This window comes from Sinocyclocheilus rhinocerous, unplaced genomic scaffold (genome assembly GCF_001515625.1).
Source record: "Sinocyclocheilus rhinocerous isolate Xijiao unplaced genomic scaffold, SAMN03320098_v1.1 scaffold189, whole genome shotgun sequence".
Lineage (NCBI taxonomy): Eukaryota > Metazoa > Chordata > Actinopteri > Cypriniformes > Cyprinidae > Sinocyclocheilus > Sinocyclocheilus rhinocerous.
The window spans coordinates 1,165,001-1,172,389 of NW_015667354.1; the positions used below are offsets into that span (position 1 = coordinate 1,165,001).

Consider the following 7,389-nt stretch of genomic DNA (forward strand, 5'->3'; position numbering starts at 1 on the left):
CAAGCTTAAAGCGTCATGGCAGAGCATTGAAGTCGACTAGTCGATTAGTCGGTGCAACCCCTAGTACACAACCACCTTATATTGATAAAGATCCACCCAGTGTTTTTTTCTTTAATCTTGTTAAATCATTTCCCCTTTCTCAAATCAAGCCATTCTCAGATGCCTGTCTGTGTGATGTCACACAGACCCAAGCCCTCCCACGATTGTCGACTGAAACTGGTGTATTTACCTTAGACCTGCCCTGAGTGAGCTGTCATCAGTCCACCATTGTTTTGACGCCGGAGCAGATGTAGACAAGAACGTCTCCTAAGTGATTGAGGTGTTCTGTTGTTGGATGTAATAATGAACATAGCAGTCGTCTTTTACTCCCGGCATCTGAGCCGCTGAAGATGCAGTGGATTACTTTTGTTTTTGAAGGGAATGCGCAGATCCCGGCTCTACCTAAATGCGTCTATCTTCGCGCGAATCATTCGTGATCCAGCCTCACCTACAGAAGAAGTGAGTATAAGGTTCTTTTAATGAATCTTTGCAAATCACCTTTCCTAATAACGTGCTAGTTAGCGAGTTCCACGGCTGAAGTAAACAGTCTCATGAGAACGGCTCGTCACCCCACAGAAGAGAGGGGCAGGATGAGCAGAGCTCATTAGCATTTAAAGGAACATGGACTAAAACGGCTTGCTGGAAACAGAGCTGATTCTGACAAGGTAAAAAAGGGTGTTATTTTACACTACCATTGAGAAATTTTAACCAAAGTATGCTATAGACTTTTCATTAAGACCCTAAAGAATCATATCAACTTGTGGAAAATGGGCATCCAATGACCCCTTTAAATGATGTGTATGTGTGAATGTATTGAAATATATTAATAAACTGCACATCACCAACAATATGCAGCTGAACTGAATTTTAAAAAACAGAAATCCTCTTGAATTTTGATGTTTTCATGCTCTCGGCAGTCAATAATTTTGCACAAACTATGTTTATCAAGCAACTACATTAAATGTATACCTTTAAACTAGTTTCGTGCATGGATTTTGAGGATGAGAGGATGTCAAGCAACCTGTTTCATGCCAGCATCCACTAGCTTCACAGAAAAGAAAGATGTGTTTTCATCCAAACATCATAGAGTTTGACTAGATGTGCAGCCTTTGATGTCAATAACAGAAGATTACAGAAGCATTTTCTCTTAACTTTGCTATACGAACTACATATGATTATACAGTTTGAACAATGCAAACTAATACAATCAGAAGAAATCTGCGACACATTTTTGGGTTACAACCCACCAGTTGAGAACCACCGCTATAAAGAATCAAGTTGAATTCAATTGAGCAGAGTATTTCTATACATGCCTCGATGCACAGAGTTTCTCAAACACTAATCAATCATACTCAAACCTCAAAGAGGAGGGGGGAAGAAAGACATTTCTAATTTTGTTAATGCTTGTTGAGTGTTTGAAAGAGAACTACACAATTAAGAGATTAGGGTCTGGTTACGCTGAGAGGGTTCCTGGATATACCACTAATCTTTCCCTCATGCCTGCCGTCAATACATCCATAATGCACTGGCCAATCTTCATTTAAGAAATAGAATCTGTGTTACAAACGCTCTCTTCAAATGTAATGATATTAACAGTTCTACTTTCCTCTCAGCCTAAAACACTTAGCTGTTTTTCAAAGTGTGCTCATTTCCCATTAGCCAGGCCACTGAGTGAAGCCGAATAAGATTTTCATCATTTAGTAACTGGACATCACTGCAGAAAGACCCTAAAGAGGATTATGACCCACAGATAGAGGGAATAAAGGCCAGGGAAATTGCTTTGATTTGATATGATATGAGAAAAAATGGATGCATTAACCTTGTCACCTCAAAATATCTGCGTATCAAATTAGTAGTAAGACTTCCGCTGACGGTTACTCGTTGCTTTTTGGCAAACCACTCTCGACAGTAAAATGTTACGCCTTTTATGGGGACGTTTATACTGTATCATGTGCAAAGTTTTCAATTAATAGTGAAATAAATGTAAAATGCAGGAACGACATCAGCAATTTTTTGATTGCACAGTTTTAAAAAAAAAAGGCTATGAACGTTTTATACAAATAAATGTCGTTTCCCTGTTAAAAAGGAAAATAAATAGGGCACCACTAGGTTTTCTTGTAGGGTAGGAATTGTATTATTTAGCGCCGCTGACCTTAATGATGGCTCACTTGTTTTGGTAGCACTTTCCTTTCAGCCAACGGCCCCTAGCAGGTCGTTAGGAGCGTTAGGAGAATAGCTCTGGGGCACAAAGCATGCTTCTGGATTCAGACCGCTGGCATACATTTTTATATATTTTATATATATGAAATCTGAAATTCAAACCATTTTTTTTTTCTTCTCTGTTATTTTTAACAAGGACTGACAACTGCTGACATTCATGGTTTGTGTTTTTATGTTATTATGTCATTATGTCATTATATCATCATTACGGCTGTCAATCATTTAAAAAATGTAAAGTAATTAATTTTGATACAATTAATGACATGATATGCTGATTATTTTACGCCATATTATTACAAAAGGTTCAAACGGTCACTGATGCTCCAGAAGGAAAAAATATGCATTAAGAGACGGGGGTGAAAACTTTTGAAGAGAATGAAGATGTGTACATTTTTCTCATTTTGACTAAATATTTTTACATCTGTGTGGATTGATACATGTACATTAAGAGGTTAAACAAAAAGGAATTTATGTATATACATACACATAATGGTAAGGGGACGTGACTAAATCTAAATGTATTTACAAATATGTTTGTACTGTATTATTTAAAGAATGTTTTATATTTTATACTTCATTAAAAAATTTAACGTGTTAAATTGACATTAATAATCATTACATGAACTAAATCCTATGTGTTGAACGGAGTCTGATGGCTCACAGGGTGTAAATTGTTTCAAGTTTCCTTTTCAAAGCTTCTCAGGCACACACGATTCCACAAAAGCCACGGCATACTGCGTGGAGATGGCCTCAAACCGCTCCGAAGAGGCTCTTGTTCGGTAATGATACTTTCCAGATGAAATCAAGGGGAAAACCAACAATAGTAGCACAAACAGCCCTCCTCCGTATGAAAGGACAAAAGGACTCTCGAAGGGCTTGCTTATCTTTTACCTCTAATGGTCTGCTTCCCTCCTTTTCACTCAGAATACACACTCTCTCTCTCCCTCTCGCTGACTTACGTAGAGTACTTGAGAGAGACAGACAGAGATGGAGGGTAATACTGAACTGTTGTGGCACAGAATTGCAGGATGGGAGTTAAAGAAAGAGGGAGTGAGAGAGAGCAGGCCTAACTCAGTCCCTCAATGAGCTCTATAGGACTTACACATGCAGTGAAAAAAAAGCAGAATGAAAAAATGTCAATAAGTAGCACTCTGCTGAGTACAAGCGGCAGAACACGGCCGAGCAGAATGACTTCTTGTCACCTCAAAATATCTGCGTATCAAATTAGTAGTAAGACTTCCGCTGACGGTTACTCGTTGCTTTTTGGCAAACCACTCTCGACAGTAAAATGTTACGCCTTTTATGGGGACGTTTATACTGTATCATGTGCAAAGTTTTCAATTAATAGTGAAATAAATGTAAAATGCAGGAACGACATCAGCAATTTTTTGATTGCACAGTTTTAAAAAAAAAAGGCTATGAACGTTTTATACAAATAAATGTCGTTTCCCTGTTAAAAAGGAAAATAAATAGGGCACCACTAGGTTTTCTTGTAGGGTAGGAATTGTATTATTTAGCGCCGCTGACCTTAATGATGGCTCACTTGTTTTGGTAGCACTTTCCTTTCAGCCAACGGCCCCTAGCAGGTCGTTAGGAGAAGCTTCTCAATAGCTCTGGGGCACAAAGCATGCTTCTGGATTCAGACCGCTGGCATACATTTTTATATATAGTCCTGTGCTGAAATCTGAAATTCAAACCATTTTTTTTTTCTTCTCTGTTATTTTTAACAAGGACTGACAACTGCTGACATTCATGGTTTGTGTTTTTATGTTATTATGTCATTATGTCATTATATCATCATTACGGCTGTCAATCATTTAAAAAATGTAAAGTAATTAATTTTGATACAATTAATGACATGATATGCTGATTATTTTACGCCATATTATTACAAAAGGTTCAAACGGTCACTGATGCTCCAGAAGGAAAAAATATGCATTAAGAGACGGGGGTGAAAACTTTTGAAGAGAATGAAGATGTGTACATTTTTCTCATTTTGACTAAATATTTTTACATCTGTGTGGATTGATACATGTACATTAAGAGGTTAAACAAAAAGGAATTTATGTATATACATACACATAATGGTAAGGGGACGTGACTAAATCTAAATGTATTTACAAATATGTTTGTACTGTATTATTTAAAGAATGTTTTATATTTTATACTTCATTAAAAAATTTAACGTGTTAAATTGACATTAATAATCATTACATGAACTAAATCCTATGTGTTGAACGGAGTCTGATGGCTCACAGGGTGTAAATTGTTTCAAGTTTCCTTTTCAAAGCTTCTCAGGCACACACGATTCCACAAAAGCCACGGCATACTGCGTGGAGATGGCCTCAAACCGCTCCGAAGAGGCTCTTGTTCGGTAATGATACTTTCCAGATGAAATCAAGGGGAAAACCAACAATAGTAGCACAAACAGCCCTCCTCCGTATGAAAGGACAAAAGGACTCTCGAAGGGCTTGCTTATCTTTTACCTCTAATGGTCTGCTTCCCTCCTTTTCACTCAGAATACACACTCTCTCTCTCCCTCTCGCTGACTTACGTAGAGTACTTGAGAGAGACAGACAGAGATGGAGGGTAATACTGAACTGTTGTGGCACAGAATTGCAGGATGGGAGTTAAAGAAAGAGGGAGTGAGAGAGAGCAGGCCTAACTCAGTCCCTCAATGAGCTCTATAGGACTTACACATGCAGTGAAAAAAAAGCAGAATGAAAAAATGTCAATAAGTAGCACTCTGCTGAGTACAAGCGGCAGAACACGGCCGAGCAGAATGACTTTAATAAGCTGACACAGAAGACTGCGCTCAGCCGGACCGATGGATAAAGGGGGAAGAGCGCAAGACAGAGCAGAAGAAAGCATAACAGAAAACCAGAAACTAAACAAAGGAGGTCTGCATTGTGCTACGATTGAAAATCAATTCTCTGATAAATCGGTGAAAATTCACCAGAGCCTCAGAGATGGAATTAAAACAGGTCTGTTGGCACAGGTGGTACACATAATGTAATATTTGATCGAACAATGCTCACCAAGAAAATAATTAAAATAGCATTGTATATACATAATACATCAAAGTTTGTCTCTGAATACACTATAATAAAAATTACAATTCACATGATAAACTGTTTCTTGACATCAGGAATATTTCAGTTCATTGTCAAAGCAGAGTATGGTGTTATTTTAGAATAACTACATTGATTTTACATTGACTTTGATTATGATTAAAACTTTCTGCAACGTCTATTTATATTTATAAAATATATCATAAATGTTTTTTGAATACTTTAAAATAAACATTATAATTTAAAATAGTTTCTTGTAAATGAACATATCAGAAATATTTCATTTTGTCAAAGCATTTTTTTTTTTAAAGATTTCATTGATTTTACATTGTCCTTTGTAAATTATATCAGGAAAAATAAATAAATAAATAAACAAACAAGCCTATCATATTTTAGATATTCCCATAAAAACTATTAAAAAGTTAAATTTGTCATTATTTTAAAAAATATCCAGAAAATCTTATTTTTACTATATTTTTATTTTTAGAAAATACATTTCATAATATAATTGGTTCCAAATGCTACAAAATATTTTATACATACAGTGGTGGCAAAAATTATAAAAATAATTATACAAAAATGGTTTTAAGTCAGAAGTTATTTCTATCTTTTGCTGTAGTGTGTCAGTAGGAAATATCAGTTTACGTTTCCAAACATTCATTTTGCCATTAATTGTAATAATCCAGTGAGATTTTTGTCTGACAGCAGCCAGTGCTCCACACAGAGATCTGATCTGATCATCACCAGTCTGTCTGGAATGACATGAAGAAACAGAACAAACTAAAACAGACTCAATCCAGAAGAACTGTGGCAACTCCAAGACGTTTCAAGAAAACTCCTGCAAAGCTTCCTGAAAAACTCTGCTGAAGTGCACCGAGGGCAAAAGCTGCTTTAAACGCAAAGGAAGCTCACACCAAATGTTCATTTAATTTAGTTAATAGAAGTCAATTGATAAAGAAAATCTATTTATGACATTATTTTTGACAGCATCCTCATCTTACAGCAATTTTACACAAGTACCTAAACCTTTTAACAGTGCTGTAGCTTTGCAGGTTTCTTGAAGCATCTTTGAGACGTTGCCACAGTTCTTCTGGATTGAGTCTGTCTCAGTTTGTTCTGTTTCTTCATGTCATTCCAGACAGACTGGATGATGATCAGATCAGATCTCTGTGTGGAGCACTGGCTGTTGTCAGACTCCTTGTGCAAACATCAATCTCAATGGATTATTACAATTAATGGCAAAATGAATGTTTGGACATGTAAACTGATATTTCCTACTAACACACAACAGCAAAAGATAAAAATAACTAACTTAAAACTAGGGCTGGTAATTTAACGCGTTAAATTAGATTAATTAATTATGGTGAAAAATAACGCGTTAAAATTATTAACTAATTTAACGCACTTGCCCCACCCCAGACCTATGTGGGTCATCTGACATTTGATACAGTTGATTGATGACAAATATGAGGCAGGACAACAACTCACTGCGTGATGGAGCCTAGAGAACGCAGTTAGAATGTCCCTAAAATTCAAGATATGAAGCAGCGCTGCATAGATCGATCGGTGTATGACATCAAAGCAAGGACATGGTTTGGTTGTACTTGCTAGTTTTGGTTATTGTGGGGGGAGTATGTCCCTCCTATCCCCACCACAAACTACGCCCCTGCATCAAAGTACCACAAGAGCGATTCAAAAGCATGCAGTACATTGCGGTACTTTGATGTCACACACCGATCGATCTGATGGTGATGATCCGCTTCAAGTCGAACAAGCCTAATGATTCAATGGACCATTCATAAAGAACCATTTACTTCACTCCTGAATGAATCAGCCATTTGAACGAAACAACTAAATGAATAAATGACTCGATGACTTAATCATTAAGACATTTACCACCACCTACTGGCTTTTTTAGTTTATTATTTAGAGTATCAATAATTTCATATTTCCATAGTAATAATAATAAAATTAATAAAATAAATTATTAAAGGTATAGTTCACCCACCCATAAATGACAATTGTGTCATCATTTACTCACCCTCATGGTCCAAAAGAG

The 7,389-nt window shown here is 36.5% G+C and overlaps 1 long non-coding RNA gene across 1 annotated transcript in view; it reads left to right on the plus strand.

Annotated features, from left to right (window-relative positions):
• LOC107733850 (uncharacterized) overlaps nt 1-7,389 on the plus strand; it is a 20,566-nt gene that overhangs the window by 9,289 nt on the left and 3,888 nt on the right. The window contains exon 2 of the long non-coding RNA XR_001639029.1: nt 2,248-2,250. This is a non-coding gene — a long non-coding RNA (uncharacterized LOC107733850). The remainder of the gene's footprint in view (nt 1-2,247; nt 2,251-7,389) is intronic.